Genomic DNA, 22,092 nt, shown 5'->3' on the forward strand with positions numbered 1-22,092 from the left:
TTTTACATGACTACCAAAAGAATTTACTGAGGAGAAGTACAGTGATTTAAACTTCACTAGTTCTGAGTTTACTGGTGCTGTGTGAGAAATTACTGTGATAAAGTTGTACCTTTCATTTGTGCTAATTGGAAGAATAAAGTTTCCCAGAGTCTGTGCAACAGAAAGAACCACAGATTATATTAAAATACTGGAATTACAAAGTTATTAAATCTGTTTAAATATATATAACAACAAATAAGGAGATTAAGAGAATGAGAAAACAGGCCATAGTCTAGGAGAAAAGTATTTGCAAAAGACATATCTGATTAAAGACTGTGTTTTTGAACCCAAGTTCATGTGCCCTATGCACATGAAACTTCAGAGTTTGGAGCAGAGGAAGGTTTATTGCAGGGCAAAACAAGGAGAACGGGCTGCTCAAGCTCAAAAGGACCTGATGAACTCCCCTATGGCTTTCAGAGAAGAGTTTTTAAAGGCAACATTTGGGCTGAGAGCTCCTGGGTGCGTGACTTTTTTTGATTGATTGGTGGTGAGGTAACAGGGTGATGTTTCAGGAATCTTAGTCATCAGCCTTCTTGTTCCAACCAGTCTGGGGTCTACATGCTTGCTGTCAACATGTAGTCACCATCCTCCATTTGGGCAGGGATCTTAGTTCCTGCAGAACTACTCCAAGATATGCATCAGATTGTTATGTATATCCCTTGAGGAGGAACTAGGACTCTGTTTCATTGCTGAACTGTTGTTTCTTGACTGCTTTTCCTTTGTTTCTGCATTCCCTCACTTCCCTAATCAGTAACTGCTTTAATCTGTTCTTTGGAACTCAGGAAGGCCTAGGAGACTAAAGCCTTATTCTACAAACAAAAAACAGAGAGCACAGAAAGACTTTTGTACCCAGGAGGGCCCCACAGGGTCTTGCTCAGTTTCAGTACCACCCTTTTCTTTGATACTCCTCAATCCTGAGGGTAACAGGTGAGGGGCAAGAGAGGCAGTGAAGATAGAGAGAGAGGTTAACCATAAGCTCAGCAGGGGAACTCAGTGTTAGGGGGACTCGGTTTCAACTTTTGTCCAAAATATACGAAGAACTCCTAAAACTCAACAATAAGAAAACAAACAACTGGTTAAAAAATGAGCAAAAGACATCTCACCAGAGAAGACTTACAGATGGCAGATATGCATGTGAAAAGATGTTCAATATCAGATGTCATTAGAGAATTGCAAATTTAGACAAGGAGATAACCACTACACACCTAGTAGAATGGAAAAAATCCAAAATACTAATATTGGAAGTATTAGTAAGTATTAATACTTACTTCTAATAAGTAATATTGGAAGTATTAGTAAAATGCTGGCAAGAATATGGAGCAATAGGAACTCTTATTCATCGCTGGTGGGAATGCATAATGATACAGCCACTTTGGAATACCGTTTGGCAGTTTCTTACAAAACTGAGCGTATTCTTATAATACGATCCAGCAATCGTGCTCCTTGGTATTTTACAAATGAGTTGAAAACTTATGTTCATACAAAAACCTGCACATAGGTGTTTATAGCAGCTTTATTTATAGTAACCAAAACTTGGAAGCAACCAAGATGTCCTTCAAAGGGTGAATGGATAAACTGGCACACCCAGACAATGGAATGCTATTCATTACTAAAAAGAAATGAGCTATGAAGCCATGAAAAGACATGGAAGAATTTTCAGTGTATATTACTAAGTGAAAGAAGTCAATCTGAAGAGGCCGTGTACTGTATGACTCCAACTATATTACATTCTTGAGTAGGCAAAACTATGGAGACCGTAAAAAAAATCAGTGGGGTGGGGAGGAGGGGAGGGATGAATATGCAGAGCACAAAGAATTTTTAGGGCAGCAAAACTGTTCTGTGTGATACTGTAATGATGGTTACATGTCATACATTTGTCCAAACCCATAGAATGTACAACACCAAGAGTGAACCCTAATGTAAATGTTGGACTTTGGTGATGATGATGTGTCAGTTGTGGGTTCATTGATTATAACAAAACAAATTATCACTGTTTCAGAATGCTCCTAATAGGGGAGGTTGTGCATGTGTGGGAATAGGGGCTATATGGGAACTCTGAATTTTTCACTCAATTTTGCTGTGAACCTACAAGTGCTTTAAGAAATAAAGTCTATTTAAAACTTTTAAAATAAAGAAGGGGAAAGATATGAGGTTGGCTAGTACACTCAGGATAGGGTGCAGTTGGGGTAAAAAGATTGTGACAGTCACTTCTGAGTCTTACCAAGTTCTTTTGTCTATTTATGCCACACAGCTTTCACTGCTAATAACATAACTATAAGAACCAGAGTTGAATGTGAGCCAGGGAACTCAGTGGAGGGAAGGGGCCAGGTAGACTCAATACTTGCCTACTTTTGCAGGAGTATCTAAGCCTGGCCGCAAGTATAATTCACCAAAGACTTGCTGAGCAGCTGTTCGTTTCATCTTTTACATTTTTGGCAAAAGACACCTAAGACCATAATGGGTGTCACCAGTGAATGCCCATTTTAGAGGTGACATAGCTATCAATATGTAGGTGACATGATCTGAGCTTAATGAATAGATTACATTACTTGGTGTTTCCATGTATTCTCTTTCTGTATATTCTCTTTGTGTCTGATGTGCCACACAGGATGCTTGCACTCTTTACTAATCATATCTTAGGAATTCATACATCTCATTTTTTCCTGTTATCTAGAACGGAATTAGTTGTTATCCAAAAAATACAACATGCACACATTTTCAGCACTTTATTATGCCATATAGTCCTACCCATAAAGAAAATTCTTAAGTAACAATGATTTTACCTGGTAATACTCTTTTTTAAAATTAATTTTTATTAAAGTATAGCTGCTTTACAATGTTGTGTTGGTTTCTACTGTACAGCAAAATGAATCAGCTATACGTATATATATATATATATCCCCTCTTTTTTGGATTTCCTTCCCATTTAGGTCACCACAGAGCATTGAGTAGAGTTCCCTGTGCTATATAGTAGCACTCATTAGTTATCTATTTTATACATAGTATCAGTAGTGTATATATGTCACTCCCAGTCTCCCAATTCCTCCCACCCCCACTCCCTTTCCCCCTTGGTATCCATACATTTGTCCTCTATGTCCGTGTCTCTGCTTCTGCTTTGCAAATAAGATCATCTATACCATTTTTCTAGATTACACATATATGCGTTAATATACGATATTTGTTTTTCTCTTTCTGACTTACTTCACTCTGTATGAGAGTCTCTAGGTCCATAGCTGGTAATACTCTTGATAAACATTGAACACTCTTGCTGTTCACGTTGTAGCGTCCTACATAAACAAATACCCCCTGCAAACGAAGCAACTGACAGAGGATTAATCTCCAAAATTTACAAGCAGCTCATGCCTCTCAATATCAAAAAAACAAACAACTCAGTCCAAAAATGGGCAGAAGACCTAAATATTTCTGCAAAGAAGATACACAGATTGCCAACAAATACATGAAAAGATGCTCAACACCACTAATCATTTGAGAAATGCAAATCAAAACTACAATGAGGTATCACCTCACACCGGTCGGAATGGTCATCATCAAAAAATCTACAAACAATAAATGCTGGAGAGGGTGTGGAGAAAAGGGAACCCTCTTGCACTGCTGGGGGGAATGTAAATTGATACAGCCACTATGGAGAACAGTATGGAGGTTCCTTAAAAAACTAAAAATAGAACTACCATATGACCCAGCAACCCCACTACTGGGCATATACCCTGAGAAAACCATAATTCAAAAAGAGTCATGTACCACAGTGTTCATTGCAGCTCTGTTTACAATAGCCAGGACATGGAAGCAACCTAAGTGTCCATCGACAGATGAATGGATAAAGAAGATGTGGCACATATATACAATGGAATATTACTCAGCCGTAAAAAGAAATGAAATTGAGTTATTTGTAGTGAGGTGGATGGACCTAGAGACTGTCATACAGAGTGAAGTAAGTCAGAAAGAGAAAAACAAATACTGTATGCTAACATATATACATGGAATCTAAGAAAAAAAAAATGTTCTGAAGAGCCTAGGGGCAGGACAGGAATAAAGATGCAGACGTAGAGAATGGACTTGAGGACACGGGGAGGGGGAAGGGTAAGCTGGGACGAAGTGAGAGAGTGGCATGGACATATAAACACTACCAATGTAAAATAGCTAGCTAGTGGGAAGCAGCTGCATAGCACAGGGAGATCAGCTCAGTGCTTTGTGTCCACCTAGAGGGGTGGGATAGGGAGGGTGGGAGGGAGACGCAAGAGGGAGGAGATACGGGGATATATGTATATGTATAGCTGATTCACTTTGTTATAGAGCAGAAACTAACACACCATTGTAAAGCAAGTATACTCCAGTAAAGATGTTTAAAAAAAAAAATCATCAGTAAGTAGATTACCAGATATGTTTTTAGAAAAAAAAAAAATAAATGAATACCCTCTGCATGTAGGAATGCTTTCTTTCTGAGATAGATATTACTACTTCATAAGGCAGCTCATCCCATTACTGCATAGCTAAAATTGTTATAAAGCTTTTCCTAACATTGACCCAAAATCTAGCTGTACACAACTTCCGTATATTAACCTACTTTATCTTCTAGGCGCTGTTTCTTAAATCTTTTGGGTCAGGGACTCCTTTGAAAATCTGTTGGAAGCTATCAAGAACCCTTTTCCCAGGGGAAAAAAAATTCTCACATTCGTAAATTTTTAACAAATAATTTCAAGGATTTTTTGGACTCCTTGAAGGCTTTTTTTAAAAACCCAGGTTGAGATCCTCTGCTCTAGAGCAAGTTATGTCAAGTTTTTCCTATATATTAAAGTATAATAAAGACTTAGGCTAAACATTCCCAGTTCCTTTAAGCAGTCTTAACATGACTTGATTTTAGACAGACCTTTGCTATCCACGTCACCTACTTTTATTTATATTTTAATGTCTATATCTTTCTGAATGTGATGCCTTTAATTTTCATTTGAAATCATCTCAATCTATTGGGACTGTTATTCATATATTTGGAACACTCTATAATAGCAGTTGTAGCATTCACATCACACAGTACATTCTTGCCTTATACGCAGTTTCTGTTTAGCTTCATCTTTGCATCATCCAAAATCTCTGGGACAATGCTTAACACATTGTAGATATTCCAGTGAATGTTTGTAGAATGAATAAAACTTCCTAATGCTTTTTTTGCATCAAAAGCTGCCAAGCAAGTTTTACCACATATTATACTAATGCATGCCTGTGAGGGATGGGGTGGGAGTGTGTGTTGCACCATAGTTAAGTAGTAGCTTTTTGGAACCTAAACTGGGGATTTAACGTTACTCTTTAAATTTCCTTGTACAAGAGCAGTTATTTCCTCTATTATCTAGAGAAGATGCCAAGGAAAACAAAATAGTGATAACTCTTACTTTCTGTATGTAATATGCACAGTGGATATATACCACATCATAGGGGCTGCACAAACGTTTGCTAACTGGATGAATAATTAATGGTCATAAACTTGTAATAACTAAAGTATGTAATTTGAGAGCTTGATTCACTATTAGTGAATGTTTTATGCTTCATATATGTTTTTTAAAATTGAGGTATAGTTGATTTACAATGTTGTGTTAATTTCTGCTACACAGCAAAGTGATTTAGCCATACATACACATTCTTTTTTATATTCTTTTCCATTATGGTTCATCAAAGAACACTGAATATAGTTCCCTGTGCTATACAGTAGGACCTTGTTGTCCATCCATTCCGTACATACCACAAGTCTGTTCTCTATTTCTGTGAGTCTGTTTCGTAGATAGGTTCATTTGTGTCATATTTTAGGTTCTACATATAAGTGATATCATTCTAAAGATGAGCACCTTTAATTATAACTTCATGTATGCTTTGTAGATGTCAGGATAGGACACTTAACCTTAGTGTCCCCCATTTTCTCCCCCCTATCCCCCAAATTGCTGTAATTGATCATGCATGATAGAAGACTGTAATGTAATTTTGGGCCTTCACCTCCTTGGGTCACGATCTTAAGCCAACTCATTCTTGGTTCATAGTTCATGTGACCTGGGAGATTTTTTTGCTGCTTCATAGGCAATTTTAATCAGCTTGGAAATCTTTTTTGTTGAATGATTAACTATACTTTTGGCTCTTCATATCTTCTCTTGAGGAACTTCCTCTGTGTTCCTCCTACTGAGTAGAAGGTAAGGAACAGCAATGATTGTAATTCTCATCTTTTTTAAGCATCAAGAGAAAACTACCTTTGTGGTTATATTGTTTACTATATTGGCTCTGTTCCCTCTTTCCATTTAATCTAGGGACGCAGCATTGCCACTTTCTGAGCCTGCTGCTTTAACTGCGTGATATTTTTAGGAATCCAAGGCATCTTTAAATAGGTATCTCTCTGCATAATACAAAAGAGCTTATCTTCCACTAGCCCTAGGTTATTTGAATTTGAGAACCTGGTGTGTGAAATTGATTGCTACATGATTCTCACATCTCCACATTGAGAATGAGCAGCTTTCCAGTGTAAGCTGTTGATAAGCTATTTAAAGACCCTGTGCTTCCTGAGAGAGTAGGAGGTTGAGTTAGCAAAGTGACAAGGAGACTGATTTGTCAAGAGAATATCTAAGACCTGAACTGGGGCACTCTGTCCTGAGATATGATCACTCTAGACTAGGTGTTTTCAACGACCATTCATGGATCCTTGAAGCAGTGGTTCTCAAAACTGACTGAACCTCAGATTTAAGTCAGATAGCATTTTAAAACTGAGGATTAATAGGCCGGTTCAGTATTCTTTTATTTGATGGTCAGTGAGGTACAGCCACAAGAGGAGACACAGGAGAGGCACATGAAAACAAAGTTTGTTATACTCAGAAGTCCTAGAGAGAAAAAGTCACTATGCCACAAGGGAGTAGGCTCAACCACGCAGGTGGGGAGCCAAGAGAGAACACAAGGACCTGTAGGCTAGTGTTCTTCTTGGGGGTGTCAGGTTGGATTACCCAAGTAAAAGTAAAAGAGCCAAGATTTCACTGGTGCCTTTGAATGTTATTAGGTCATGGTCAGAGGAGGGCAGGAAAGGGAACTTGTGGCAGAGGCCAACCTTATGAACCTGGTGTACCTGGTCACCTGGGCCAGGGTGCTTATAGCCTATTTGTGGAGATGTTGAAGCAGTGGGGAAAATATTTTTAAAATGAAGTTTTAAAAATATTTGCAATAAAAAAAAATATTTACAATGAAGTGCCCCATCCTGAGTTTTTGATTCAGTAGATCATCAGGGTTAAAGCTTAGAAATGTATATTCTTAGAAGATTCTCCAGATGATCTTGGAAACCCCTGAAATTGTGGTGCATAATTTTATGTGTCATGTTTCTGGGGGGCTATAGCTTTCATCAGACTCTGAGAGTACACTGACCCCATAGAGGTTAAGAACACTTGCTATGAGCCACTGGTTCTCAAACTTCAAGGTGCTCCAGAATTACCCAAGGACTTGTTAAAACACAGATTTCTAGGCCCTACCTCTCAGAAATTCTGATTCTGGTAGGGGTGAAGCCTGAGAATTTGCATTTTAAACTAGTTACTTGATACTGTTGATGCAGCTGGACAGAGGTCTATCCTTTGAGAACCACTGTTTTAGGACTTGGCTAACAACACTCTGTGCCTTCAGCATTAAGCTCTGGAAGTAAAGTAAACCTTTCAGAATTCTTTACCAATTAATGTAGTAATAAACTTAATGAAGCTTATCAAAGCTCAATCTAGTTCACTACTGTAAGAGAATGGTAAAGAAAACTCCCTCCTTGCTGGCAAAGCAAGTGGCAGTGGAAAGTACACAGGCATTTTTAGTTGACCCATTGATAAATCTGTTTCATAAGCAATTGCTTCTTTTTAAAAAATTTTTTTTATTGAAGTATAGTTGATATACAATATTATATATTACAGGTATGCAGTATAGTGATTCACAGATTTTAAAGGTTATGCTCCATTTATAGTTATTATAAAATATTGGCTATATTCCCTGTGTTGTACAATATATCCTTGTAGCTTATTTTATACATAATGGTTTGTATCTTTAATCCCCTCCCCCTTCCCTCTCCCCACTGATAACCACTAGTTCTGTATATCTGTGAGTTTGCTTCTTTTGTTACATTCAGTAGTTTGTTGTGTTTTAGCAGTTGCTTCCTTATGTAGCATTTCTTCCCATCAGAGTAGAAAAATTCATAGTTCCATGACCATTTAAATGGTTTGATTTTTTTTTTTTTTTTAAGCTAAATAACGTAACCTTTTGAGTATGCTCATGTTACCCAAGGCCAAGTAGAATACAGCTCGAAGTTTGACCTAAATGTGTTGGGAAGAAGGAAAGATGATCCTAAGGATTCCTGAAATCAGGAAAAATGGTTCTACTTTAAAAAGCTCCTAAAAACATGTGGTCAGTGGTCAATGCAGAGAAGTTTTCAGATCCCTTAGGAGAAAACAGCTGTTTGAAAAGCTATAAAACACTACTAAATCCACAGGAGTCCCAAAGAAGTTTATTTGTCCAGACTGCTTACAGGCTGTCTGAAACTTTGAAGGAAACTAAGATCCTGGAAGGAATCTATTATCCATGAAGAGTCTAATTGTGAAATTTTCCTCTCTCTCTACAGAGATAAACTTAAGCAAGGCTTCTGGGCATCACTAATGGGCCTTAGCTTTTTCCCTCCCCACTTAGCCTTAGGACTTTTGCTGCCTCATCCCCTTAGAGGGAGATGTCCTCAATGAAACAGAAACTGACCTAAACAGAGCTTTAGAGGGGAGCGATTTCTTTAAAGGAAGTGTAGCAAACTTATATTAGTGGTTATTGACCTGAAATTAGGTAATGGGTATTCGTTTTCTCTGGGGTTTTTTGTTTTTGTGGGTTTTTTTCCAATATAACTTTCAGTTGTCCTGTAATATTTAGAAGGGAAGGAAAGTTCATTTTGAATGAATCATAATTTGTTAGTAATTCAAAGAAAACACTTTAGTGCCGATGTCTTTACGTGAAGTTCTCTCTTCCATTGTAGCCTTTTAACTTGGCATTGTAGTTAGTACTTTATTTCAGGCCTGTCAGAATGTTGGCATAAGTTATAATACTTAACGAAATATGCCTGAAACTTTGATAACTTTGGCATTACCATATTTTGAATCTAAATACTACTTAGCATATGGATCGTTATCACCTAAAATGTATTAATTTTTAAAATAACCAAAATAGCTACTCTATTATACTTAATGGAAGTTGTGAATCCTCCTTGTTAGTTGAAAAATTCCGCTTCCAGATTGTTGCTGACATCATCAGAGTTTTTGACAAACAAGGAGATAATGGGGAAATAATTGTAGAGGCTTTGTTGACTTGTGCTGCACAAGTAACAGATGTTTGCCAGACAGAAATGAACAAAACCAATAAAGAAATAGATATCCTATTCAGCTTTCCAAGAGTACAAGCAGTGAAATGATTAATAAAAATTGGAAAAAATATTTTAAAATATTTTATTTAGCTTAACTTTTAATTTCTTAATTTTGTGATTTTGTGATTATTAGCATTTTAACACATGCTTTGTTTGCATTTATGGTTGAGTAGATTTAATTTTGTAATTTTTTTATTCTCACAAAATTACATTTACTTTTTCAACGTAAGAGATGAAGGATCTGTGGATTACAGAAATTCTGTGCCACAAAAGTCTCCCATGTAGTTATTTCTGCCAAACAGAACAAGTCTTGGTTAACTTAATTTATTCTGAAATGGGAGATGTTACTTTTTACTTTTAATTCTGCCACCTTGTGTCAATAATACATGAACATTAAGCAGCACTCTTTTTATGCTTTCTTATATGCAAAAGCAGTAGTAGCAGTGTTTATGGAAAGTTTGGTTTAATTTTATCTTCACTTTGCTCTTAAACATTAAATTGCTTAATGAATACAGTATTAGAATCTTAGAATTGGAAAAAAATCTTTGATATTTCATAAACAACCCCTTGCCAAAGCCAGAAATGGGATCCTTCAGTGACAAGCTTGCCAAGTTAGTTTTCATCCAGATTCTTCTTGATTGCTTCTTGTTATTGGAAGCTCACTACTTCATGAGTAAGTCTCCCTTGGTTTGATAGTGTTTAATTATTAAAAATTTGTACATTCTTTGTGCTGAGCTAGAATTGGCGTTTATGGAAATCTTACTTACAAGCTTCTTCCTTTTCAAATTACCCAACCCTTTAAGTAATTATACATAGTTAATTATTGGTTGCTCTCCTCTTCTCCATTCCTTCAAATGATCCTAATAATTTGTGATTTTTAAGTGTCGACACACCTCAGTTTGTAATTGTTCCTCTTCTATTATGATGTCCCAAATTGAACAAGATATTCAGAGATGGTATGACCAGTGCAAAATCTAAAGGGACCAATACCTCCCTTGGTCTGGGTACTTTGTGTCAAAATTTGATTTGTCACCGCTCTGTCCTCTCTTTTTAAAAAATACATGACTTCTATTGGCTTAGTGTCTTGAAATCCTCCAGGATTCTTTCATATGAATTTCTAGGAAGCTAGATCTCCCTTACATTCTACCTATGTAGTTGATTTTTTCAACCTAAAAATAGAACCTAACCTTTTGATTATTAACTTTGGGAGTAATCTAGTTCTTAATTGCATTTTTTGTGAGATATATTTTGGAATCATTCTGTCATTTATTAATTTGCAAATAAAGATAGCCTTCAAGTGATAGTGTGTAAGACCAAAGATGAAGAGATGCTATGTTATAGGTTAAAAGTGGTACTATTATTCAGTACTGTTTAACTAGGTACAAATGTACCAAGAACTGTCATCTAGCCCATATTTCATTGACTTACCTATTGCAAATTTTCTTGATAAAAGTAACCTTTGTTTTTATTACAAGACAAATTACTCTCAATGAGTATATTTGGCTCTTAGGAACTATCACTGTGTGGGTTTTTTTGTTTGTTTTTTCATGATTCTAATTATACATCTTGGAGTTTTGCTGGAGTTCATTTACTAGCATGTAGTTTTTTTCTAAATTGCCCCTTTCCTCCTTTATAAATATTAATACGTACCTCTCTCTAATATCTTGATAATGTCATGGTTTTTTTCAAAGATTGCCAGTAATGGCTCTGAGTTTATATCTATCAATTTAATATTCTAACATGTAATTTTTTAAAAAATTAATTAATTAATTAATTTTTATTTTTGCTGTGTTGGGTCTTCGTTTCTGTGCGAGGGCTTTCTCCAGTTGCGGCAAGCGGGGGCCACTCTTCGTCGCGGTGCGCGGTCCTCTCACCATCGCGGCCTCTCTTGTTGCAGAGCACAGGCTCCAGATGCGCAGGCTCAGTAATTGTGGCTCACGGGCCTAGTTGCTCCGCAGCATGTGGGATCTTCCCAGACCAGGGCTCGAACCCGTGTCCCCTGCATTAGCAGGCAGATTCTCAACCACTGTGCCACCAGGGAAGCCCTCTAACATGTAATTTATTTGAACCCTCTAAACTTAGAATTTTGGTTGTTTAACAAAAGCATGAAGATTTTCCTATTATTTTTGTGATAGTAGAGAAGTGAAGAAGGCCTAAATATCCAACACTGAGAAAAGGCGTAATAAACTTAATGTTCATTTGCTTGATTAAGTATTTATTAGGTAGCTGTTTTAAATGATGGCAATGTAATAACATGAAAAGAGTACTAAGTGGGGAATTCCCTGGCAGTCCAGTGGTTAGGACTCTGTGCTTTCACTGCAGGGGCCTGGGTTCAGTCCCTGGTTGGGGAACTAAGATCCTGCAAGCTACGTGGCACAGCCAAAAAAAAAAAAAAAAAAAAAATGCTAAGTGAAATGAGCAACTTATAAATTATATGTGCCTTAAAACTTGGTAACAAATATACATACTTGTGGAAAAAAAGCCGGAAAGTTCAATTACATGCTTAACTGGCTGAGTTCATGGTTAGAACCATGGGATCCTTTTCTTCACCCATTTCTTTTGTTTTCCAAATTATTCTCTAATGTAATTATGTTATTTATAAGGAAAACTAGTTGTTTCTTGAAACAAAGCAAAAAGGATCCTATATCTGTTTTTTATGGTTTAGTTTATTTTTAATCCCTAGTTTACACTTTCTACATTAAAAAATATTTTTTCTTGATAGAAATGATAGTGACAAAATAGGAATTAAATTAAACTCGCTTTTTCTTTTAACTCTTAGTTTTTTATTGTCTTCTCAAATGGTGTTTTTCAGAATATAGCTTTAGAAACTCCTTTATGCTGAATGGTTTACCTAATCCTGGTTGTTTCTTCTTTCTGATAGGTGACGTGTGTCAGTAAAGCATATTAAAAATAGATAAGTTTATTATGTTCTACCTCTTTTCCTTGGTAGTATATAATTTTGCATTTTCTTCTAGACTAGTTTCAGGTTCCTCCATTTTAAGTTCAAAGTTTAAAGTTTTATTCAGCAGATAGCAAAACACTTTGCTCTCTGCTGTCTCATGGCAACAAGCATGAAAACAATATGGTTGTTTCACACCATCTTGCAATGTAAAAATCATTCATTCAGCTATGAATTAGGAAATCCACTTTCTAGTCCCAGGGCTTCTACAAACAAGTATTTTGATGAAAAAAATCACTTAATCTCTCTGAATGTCCATTTCTTCCTCTGTAAAAATGAGATTAATCTCTAAAGTTCCCTTTCTATTTTAACAGCTATCTTTCTTGTATTAAATTTTCTCATTCTCATTTTACCCCCTCGGATTTGAAAATCCACCTTTATTTTACACTAAATTCCCGTACTTACCGGATGCTATTTTGGGACTCTTTAACTATCCATTGATTATTATTGATGTATGTTCTAGTTTCCCATTGTTGTATTAATTAGAGCATTGAAATTTGTTGTATCTTTTAGGGCTAGTTTCCTATCATTGATTTGTATTTTTCTTTTCTTTCTCTAGAACTTTTCTGATTATATTTGCTTTTCCATAAATTTGATTTGTCTACTTACAAAAATTCTTATTGATATTTTTATCAAAGTCATATTAAAGTTATGGAATAATTTATTTAAAAATTACATATTATTGACAGAGGTTTAAAGGAAAAATATCAAGTATTCAGAATATTATAATATGAGCAAGGGAACCAGAGTAAATCATCAAGCATGATTACTGTATTAATGAATTTTGAGGTAACTACTTCTTAAGTTGTAGTGATAATATTTCTAGTGGTTTTGAAAGAAGCGTGAATAACTTAGGAAAGAAGGTTAAGTATTTAATTCTAGTCATATTTGGCTTTATGTGGTGACAGGGTACAAGTATGGCTGTGTCCTAGTAACAGTATAAAATACAGGTTAGAGGATGAAAATTTAGGTCTAAAAATATAGTTTGGAATTATTTGTGGAAAGAAAAATTGGTTATCTCAATGGCACACACCTGTGAAGTTGTAGAGAAAGAAAAGTACAGTCAGCCCTCCCTATTTGCGGGTTCTGCATCTGAGGATGCAATCAACTGTGGAAAATTTCAGAAGAAAAAATTCCAAAAAATTATCAGAAGCAAAACTTGAATTTGCCTTGCACCTGGCAACTATCTACATATTATTTATATTGTATTAAGTATTATAAGTAATCTAGAGATGATTTAAAGTTTATGGGAAGATGTGGGTAGGTTATATGCAAATACTGTGCTATTTTATATAAGGGACTTGAGCCTTCAAGGATTTTGATGTCCTCCTGGGCCCTGGAACCAATCCCTCGCAGATACAGAGGGATGACTTTAAGTGAAACCTCATAATATTGGGAGGAAGAAAGACTGATCAGGGAGATTCTGAAAGAGAAGTCAGATATGACAAACTGATAAAACTACTCTGGAGTTAGGGTATGTGCTTTATTAGTACTCAGAAAGACTAGAAGGAAAAAATAAAAGAAAGGACAGTGAATTCAGCCATAATGCTTATTCAGACACAGAGACTATTTGTGTAGTGTTTTTGTGTTATCAACAGTGATTTTTCTTAGTCAACTATATGTCATAGAACCTATGATGTGATATTTACCAAGTTAAAAAATGAACACATGCTGTTGTTGCACAACTTTCCTCTTGTGACTGGGGCAGTTATCAAGGATATAGGTAAGAGAGGAGGGGAAAGTGCACTAATTCAAGACATCCCATGCATATTGGTTGAATGAACGTCCTGCACGCTTAAGGGAGAGAAGAGAGTTTAAAAATCAAGATTAGGTCTGTATCATCTGGAAATCCTCTTGGAACTTCATGGTCTATTGAAGGTACGAAACTGCTACACAACCTTTGCAGTGCCTGGAAGATCTATATGGATTTATTAATGTGAAGAAGTTAATCATTTGGGCATTACCATGATGCAAGAGTTACATGTTTGATTATATATTTTCATAGAGTTATAGGGCAGTAGGGCATATTGAAAAGTATTTTCCTGAATCTAGTCAGCCTTCAAATAAGGCCATATCAAGTCCAAATCCTCTTTTAACTACTATTGTTTCTCTTGTTTTCCTATCCTTATGTCTAAAAAAGAAATACTTAAAATGCTAAGCCACTGAAACTTAGAGGTTTTTGGTTTTTTGTAAAGTCTGTATACTTGGAGAAATCCACTTGTTTGTTTAGGCTTCCATATCTATAAAGATGAGGGATTTATTTCTTTCATAGCCCAAGATAAATGGGACTAAAATGCTAGTTTAACTCTTAATTACATGTAAAAAGGTTCTACAGTTATTGGAAGGAACAGATTTTCTTCAGATAGCCATACAGTGTTGCCTTCCTTTTAAGCCTCTGTTTACTTTCTCACCTCTGTTGACTTATTCAGCTTGTAACCTAGAAACCAGCTAAAAAGGAAGGAAGTCAGAGATGTGTATTTCTGGGCAGTAACTGGAGTAGTTTCCTCTTCCTCTAGCCTGGTTTAGCTGCCAGAAAAGACCTTTTACCCAACCAAAAAAAAGAGAGAAAAAAAAATTTTAACAGTAGCTCTTCAACTTCCTTCCTTAATTCATTAAGGAAGGTATAAACCATAAGAAGAACCAGTTTAAAGGACTGAAATGCTGCTCGCCTCAAATTGGTGCTTTTCGCTCTCTGAAAGGTGATATTTAATACCATCCCTTATGAGTTGTAAGAACAAGAGAGAATTAAGGAGACTTGATGTAAAAGCTGAGCAACCTACGCTTGCTTCCAAGTGGTTTCTCTGTATTGTTACTTCACTATTTTTATTTGTGTTAGAAATTTGCCAGCGTACCAGACCAAACTCACATTCATATTTATTAAGGCCAATTTAAATATTAAGGTATTTATGGTTTTCAACTAGTTGCACTTGTACCCTTTATTTGCATTAAGAATCAACTATGTAGGGCTTCCCTGGTGGCGCAGTGGTTGAGAATCTGCCTGCTAATGCAGGGGACACGGGTTCGAGCCCTGGTCCCACATGCCGCGGAGCAACTGGGCCCGTGAGCCACAACTACTGAGCCTGCGCGTCTGGAGCCTGTGCTTCGCAACAAGAGAGGCCGCCGATAGTAAGAGGCCCGCGCACCGCGATGAAGAGTGGCCCCCGCTCGCCGCAACTAGAGAAAGCCCTCGCACAGAAACGAAGACCCAACACAGCCAAAAATAAATAAATAAATTTATTTTAAAAAAAAAAAGAATCAACTATGTAGTATTTATAGCAATGGAGAAGCATCTAACTTTAATGCAACTCTGATGTAGTATGAAATAAAAGTGAATGGTTTTTCAGTATTGACATTATTTTGATTTTATAAAAATTATTGAATTATGTATCACTAGCAATATATAAATATTGTGGCATTTGGATTGTTAGCTAAGTGTAGGTCTTAATGCTGTTTGATTCTGTAGGGGACTAATAGTACTTGAGGAACAAAGACATGTTTTTAAGTTAATAACACATATAGTCAAACTTGAATTTATGTGAGATTGTAAGATGAATCTTGTGAAATATTTAACTCATTCTCTAATGTACAATAAATTATAGAAAAGTAGTATGATGTATATTTAAAATTTGATAGTTTATAATGTAATAACCTGAATCAAACATTTGAGTTTCTTTGTTGATTGTGGCTCAGAATAAGGCTGCCATATTACTCCAGTTGTTTTTTTGGTAACTTACATTACATTGAATTCTTTTAATTCCATATATGTTTTATGTTCACGTCTTAAGTAATTAATCATGAATGAATTATTAGGATGCTGTATTTTATATTTTGGCTGCGTTGGGTCTTCGTTGCTGCGTGCTGGCTTTCTCTGGTTGCAGTGAGCAGGGGCTACTCTTTGTTGCTGTGCATGGGCTTCTCATTGCGGTGGCTTCTGTTGTTGCGGAGCTCGGGCTCTAGGGCGATTGGGCTTCAGTAGTTGTGGCATGCGGGCTCAGTAGTTGTGGCTTGAGGGCTCTAGAGCTCAGGCTTAGTAGTTGTGGCGCATGGGCTTAGTTGCTCCACGGCATGTGGGATCTTCCAGGACCAGGGCTCGAACCCGTGTGCATTGGCAGGTAGATTCTTAACCACTGTGCCACCAGGGAAGTCCCTTTATTAACATTCTTTGAATAATCATTACTCCTCTCTTTCATCCTTAAAACAGGATTGATTGAGATTTTAAGTGCAATCCATAATAGACTAAATTTAAAATACCTGCTTTTCAGTAGTTAACCTGATGTTTTCTTTGAAATGAAATTGATACATCTGGAATAGATTTAAAGGGACAGGGCATTGGCTGGTGGCTGGAAGTTTTTCTTTTAACATAATTTGATAAAATGGTTGTGTGTGTGGTATTTTAAAAAATCAGTGTAAAATTTTAAATGTATTGAAATTGAGATACCTAACATTGGGACAAATTTATAATAAAAGACCATTCACAAACATCATTAAAAAATAGGTGAGTGAAGACAGTGTTTCAGAGACACTAGTCTGCCACCTTCTTGGTCTGCCGACTTTCCGAATAAAGTCGTATTAATTGCCTCAAAAAAAAAAAAAAGATGAATGTTTTCTTGCACTTGCAGATATCTGACATTCTTCGTATTCAGTGTGTTTATTATACATACAGCACACATCTCAATTCAGACTAATCATATGTCAGGTGCTCAGTAGCCATGTATGGCCATTATAGGTTTTTATAGCTGTAAACTATTTAAATTATTTTTATAAACAATGAAAATGTTTCAGGAATATTTTTTAATTTGCCAAAATAAATATTACCGGTTTGTTTTTCCTTTGAGTAAAGTGTCAGTGAGATTGTTGGTTATGTCACTTGATTTAACTTAGATTATTACTCCAGAAATGTTAAACTGTTTTTTTCCCTGCGTTTTTAAAAATATCAGTATATTTCTAAGGAGAAATGATTAAACTAAAAATAAATTCTTTACTTGAAAACACACTTGAAAGTATTTTTGATGGTTTAAAGTTATGCTTTATTTTTTCCAGCTTGAGAGATATTTACACATTACTTGTTTTCTGCACTTTCTCCCCTTGGTAAATCTGGAAAGCAAAAACTTTGTATTTGCATTTGCTTTATGAAGGAGACAGTAAACTTGAGCTCTCAGTCTCGCCACTAGTCTGTCTTTGTCTGTTGTTAAAATTATGAGCCAGTCTCTATGGCGCAGCCAAATGAGTAATCACCAGTAATGTGACTCGTGCTGGAAGTGACTCCATCAGCACCTGTGACGGAGGATTAGTTACAGTTTACAGAGCACCGCCTCTTCCCTTCTCTCAGTGTGCCCTAAGCCAAGTAGTCGTTCTCATTTGGGTGTCTGCACTGTTGGAAGCTACTGCAGTGTGTTTCCACGCAGACAGAGTACAGTGGGAAAAGGCTTTCTCTAGCTGATGGATGGCTGTTCTCTCTATTTGGAGTATCTTACTGGTTATGTAAGCGACCTCGGGAGAAATTATCCTGACCCAGATCGGAGGATGCAGTAGTGCTTCAGCTGCAGGATTTCTTAGTCGTTAACACCACAGTGCTGATGACAAAGAGCGAGTTGTAATCCTCATCACTGCCAGGACCGAGCCAGAGCAGACAGAAAATCGTCATTTGCTCGTCGGAGACTTGTTAGGTTACAGCCTCTGCTTCGTTCTGTGGTCTTGGCTTTTCTTACTATACAATGACGACGCTGCAAGTAATCTTAGAAATGCTTGGTTTGAGAGACATTTGCCTGTGATTTTTTAAGACTTAAGAAGTATTTAGGCTAGATTAAAAAAAAATACTGCTCAAGAACAAAATGGAAATGTCAGCAATACTTCTTGACCTTTAAAGCCTTGTCGTGGATATATGAGATTTAAAGATACTTTAAAATTCTCAAGAACAAAGTACGGTTTGTATTTTTCTGCTTTCTTTTTCTTTTGTCTTAATTTACATTTGGTTTTGCTTCTCAGCCTTAGGAATTAAGGTCACTGTCTTTTATATATCCAGCCTTAGTGTTCTTAGTTTTAAGAATTTTTAACGATTTCATTTGTTTAAGAAGAGATTTATTGTGTGTGTAGTAATTTCATAACACTGTAAAGATAAAAAAAAAGAGCTCAGTTGTTTAAAGTATTATAGCAGAAATGTTTTAGATTAGGGTTTTAGAATATAATGTGTTAAGGGAAGTAGGGGTGTTTGTTTTGTGAGGGTTTTCTTCTGTGGTGTATTCTTGTCCCCACCCCCAACTTGTTTTCTAACAGTATCGTGTTTTTCAATAGACCTGCTTGGGTGGGAATTTGGACTTTGTTCTTTAGAGTCACTCCAGTCTTTTTTTTTAAGACTAAACCTTGACTTCTGAAATGTATCCTAGATTGTTTTCTGCTTTAGTATTCCTTTAGGGAGATTTATATCAGATTTTTGTAGTTAATGAGCCTGATTTTTTTCACTTGGAAAAGGAATTGTTAAATGTTAACTGGAGATTGTTAGAAACTAAGACTGTAGACATAAACTCCATGAATTTCCAATTAAATGTTAAATGATGAGCTTTAACATGGTTTGTTTGAGCAGCTCAGTTATGTTTGAGAACTGTAGCTGATTTATTTTAAAAATATTTTTTCGAGGAGGGCTCATCTGTTCGCCTCTTCCTCATGTGAATGGAATGTGGTGCAGCATGGAGCCCCAAACAGGATACAGTTGTTCTAAGCATTCTTCCTATAGCGTGGTAGGCCCTACTAGAAATGCAGGCTCTCAACTAAGTATTTATTTTGGCTTTATACTATTTTTAAAGTACAGTTAACAAAGACAAAGGACCTTAAAAGAACTCCCAATCCATTAATAAAATTGAAAAAGTGTTTTGTTTAATTGGTAATTTTAATTTGGATTTTCAAAGGCTTTTTTCAGCATTAGAATAATAGTCTTTTTATGATTAGGGCCATATTCTACTGTGACTTTCATCAGATGGTAGCTCCTTGCTTCCCCTTAGGCTGTGGAAGTTCCTCATAGAATGGTATATCTTTAGAGTCTTGAATTACTTAGGTATGCATGAGTTCTAGTTTCTTTACATTCCAGTGCACCTAGACCCATGAAATACTTACTACATAAAAATCTGTAGGATCCATTCGCTTTTATTTAAATATTTTTTATTTTTAAGCTAATAATATGTCTTTGAAATGGATGTGTTTGACTTGGATACAAAAGTTAATGGTTACATCATTGACTTGCCACTTTAGGGAATCAGGATGTATTTTAACTCTTAGTTTTATATGTTGTTTGTCTTTAATTTTTCCATAAAGTACGAACAGTCGCATATTTTTAGGGTTGCTTGTTTAATACATATTAAAACATTTCTTTAACAAGTACTATAAAAGTATTTATCGGCACTTGTGGGAACATATTTGTAGTTTAAAAGTAATTGCACATTTTAAAATTTGCAAGTCGTGGCCCTGTTTGCTAATATTTAAGAAGCATGGTATACTTTTGACTTCCATTTGTACCTGGGTATTATAAGTATTCATGTATCAGAAATAGACCATTATAAACCAGTCTTTTAACATTTCTGATAGCTAAATTCTACCAGTGGCTTTCAATTAGATATCCTAAAATGAGAAATTCTTTATTTTAGCCTAGAAACTAAACCTTTGTTTTTTCTAACTCAGTAATTTAAATTATGATAAGTTGGCCTGTTGAAATTTACCCTTAGAACTCTGACCTACCTTAAAAAGCTGAGTTCTGAGAGGTTCTCTTCACAAGAATGTTTTTCATATTATAAAATGACTAGTTCTCATAGGAAATGCAAACCACCTGTATTATTTGCTTAAGAAAGAGGCACTCAAGACTGGAGAAGTTTACTTTTTTTCCAGATCCTACTTAATTGAACTGTATGTTTAGCCACTTAGATAATACCTTTTGTAGACCTTTTTGTTAACCTTCCCAAGTTTATCTGACTTGGTACTGTTTAAAAAGAAGTAGAGCATTTGATAAAGTTCAAGGATTAAAAGTTCTCCTGAGAAGGTGCCAGTGTTTTCTAGTTTACTAAAAACTAAACAAAGATATAATATGAAAATGTTACATACTACACTAAGGAATTTAGTTATGGTAAATGGAAAATGTTAGATGGCAGCAGTAGCAGGAGATAGCTAAATAATGGGGGAATGTCTGTTTTGAAAATGTAATTTCTCACCCAAATAAAAATACTTTTGATACATATGTAGTACTTAAAAGGTTAGCCCTAGGACATGGGAGGGAGGATATTACTGTGATTAGGTTTTCTAATCATGAATACTGAAAATAAGTGGAGGTGTAAGAGAATTTTTTCATGTTAATTTGTGAAAGAAGATATAATTTATTAGTTCATGGTGTGGATAGTGTAGAAATAAGGCATGTTTAAAATATTTATCCTCTGTGTTTTTAGCTTTTTCAAAACACAGACTCAATGAATCGAATTGAAAGCTTTAAAAACAATTTCTTAAATAGAGAAATTAACTGCTTAAGAGACATTCTGAATTAAAAATCTTGAAAAGTTTTTCCCCAGAGTGTTTATTAGTTGTGATTAGTAAGATGTTAGATTTCTCTAAGACATAAATAAGAGAAGGGGAAAATACAGTGGCTTTGGATCTCCTGGGGATTTTTACTGTCTGTGCCGAAAGCTTTGGTTTACATCCAAATGGTTGCAGAAGTTGCCTGTAGCAAGAAAGATTTCCCCATGTGATATAGGTAGTTTAGCAACTTAGTTCCTTGTTTATTTCATTTTCCAAACTTAGATTCTTTTATAGTAAAGCCACTATATCTTTTTAAGACTGTGGAATATTGTTTTCATTTTTTAAGTTTTAAAGCAGTATCATGGATATAATGTACTTGGCTTTTATTCAGACTGCTTCTATTCGAAAGTGATTGTGATAGTCATAAGAAAAATGCATATATAGTACCTTTATTTCCTTCCTTCCTCTTCCTCTCCTGCCTCGCTCACTCCCACCCCCACCCCCACCCCAAGGTATGAGTAAATTTCTTTATGTAAAAGTTGAGTCTCCTTTAAAACAATCAAATGACCATGGATTTGCTCCCCCCGCCCCCGCCCGTGTTTTGTTTTGTTTTTTAATAGTGGAAATCTGGAGAGACTTTACTGAAAGGTCGGTTTTGTGTAATACTTCTTACCTTCCTCTTCTTTTCCTACACCCTTCCCCCATGCTGCTCTTAGTGAAGCAGCTGGATTTTTATTTGTGCTTGGGGCAGGGGCGGGGGTGAGTAGTACACGGGGTGGAGTTAAAAGACCAGATGCATCCTGATCATTTAAAATCCTTCTTGATGTGAATGAGCTAGGAAAAAAATTACACATGTAAATCGTAACTACTCTGTTTTATAAAGAATAATACTTACAATATTTTAAAGAGTTGGGGTAATATGCTCTCCTACCCAGTTTACTTTTCAGAAGCAATTTCTCTTTTTTTATATTAGAAATTTTTATACACATGTATATTTGATTATATCCCTCTTTTAAAATAAACTGGGACTTATACTGGAATTTTTTCATATCATTTCTTGAAATCTTCATTTCTTTTAAATAAATAAAGTACTCTATTGTATGGATAAAAGCATCGCTTTAGGTTATAATATGAAAACCGATATCAATTGGTATCCTAAAACCATTATGATGATGACTTTAATACATTGTATTTATATATA

General features: G+C 35.7%; 1 protein-coding gene across 6 annotated transcripts in view; it reads left to right on the forward strand.

Moving 5' to 3' along the window:
* The window catches only part of JMJD1C (jumonji domain containing 1C), a 314,961-nt gene that overhangs the window by 220,818 nt on the left and 72,051 nt on the right, over positions 1-22,092 (forward strand). For 2 of the 6 annotated variants that reach the window (XM_068547458.1, XM_068547459.1), the window contains exon 1: positions 17,781-18,320. The exons of the other annotated variants lie outside the window; for them this stretch is intronic. The gene's annotated coding sequence lies outside the window, so the exon portion shown is untranslated. Of the gene's footprint in view, positions 1-17,780; positions 18,321-22,092 lie in introns of those variants that run through there. 6 annotated transcript variants of the gene reach the window in all.

This window comes from Eschrichtius robustus, chromosome 7 (assembly GCF_028021215.1).
Source record: "Eschrichtius robustus isolate mEscRob2 chromosome 7, mEscRob2.pri, whole genome shotgun sequence".
In the NCBI taxonomy this organism is placed as follows: Eukaryota; Metazoa; Chordata; class Mammalia; order Artiodactyla; family Eschrichtiidae; genus Eschrichtius; species Eschrichtius robustus.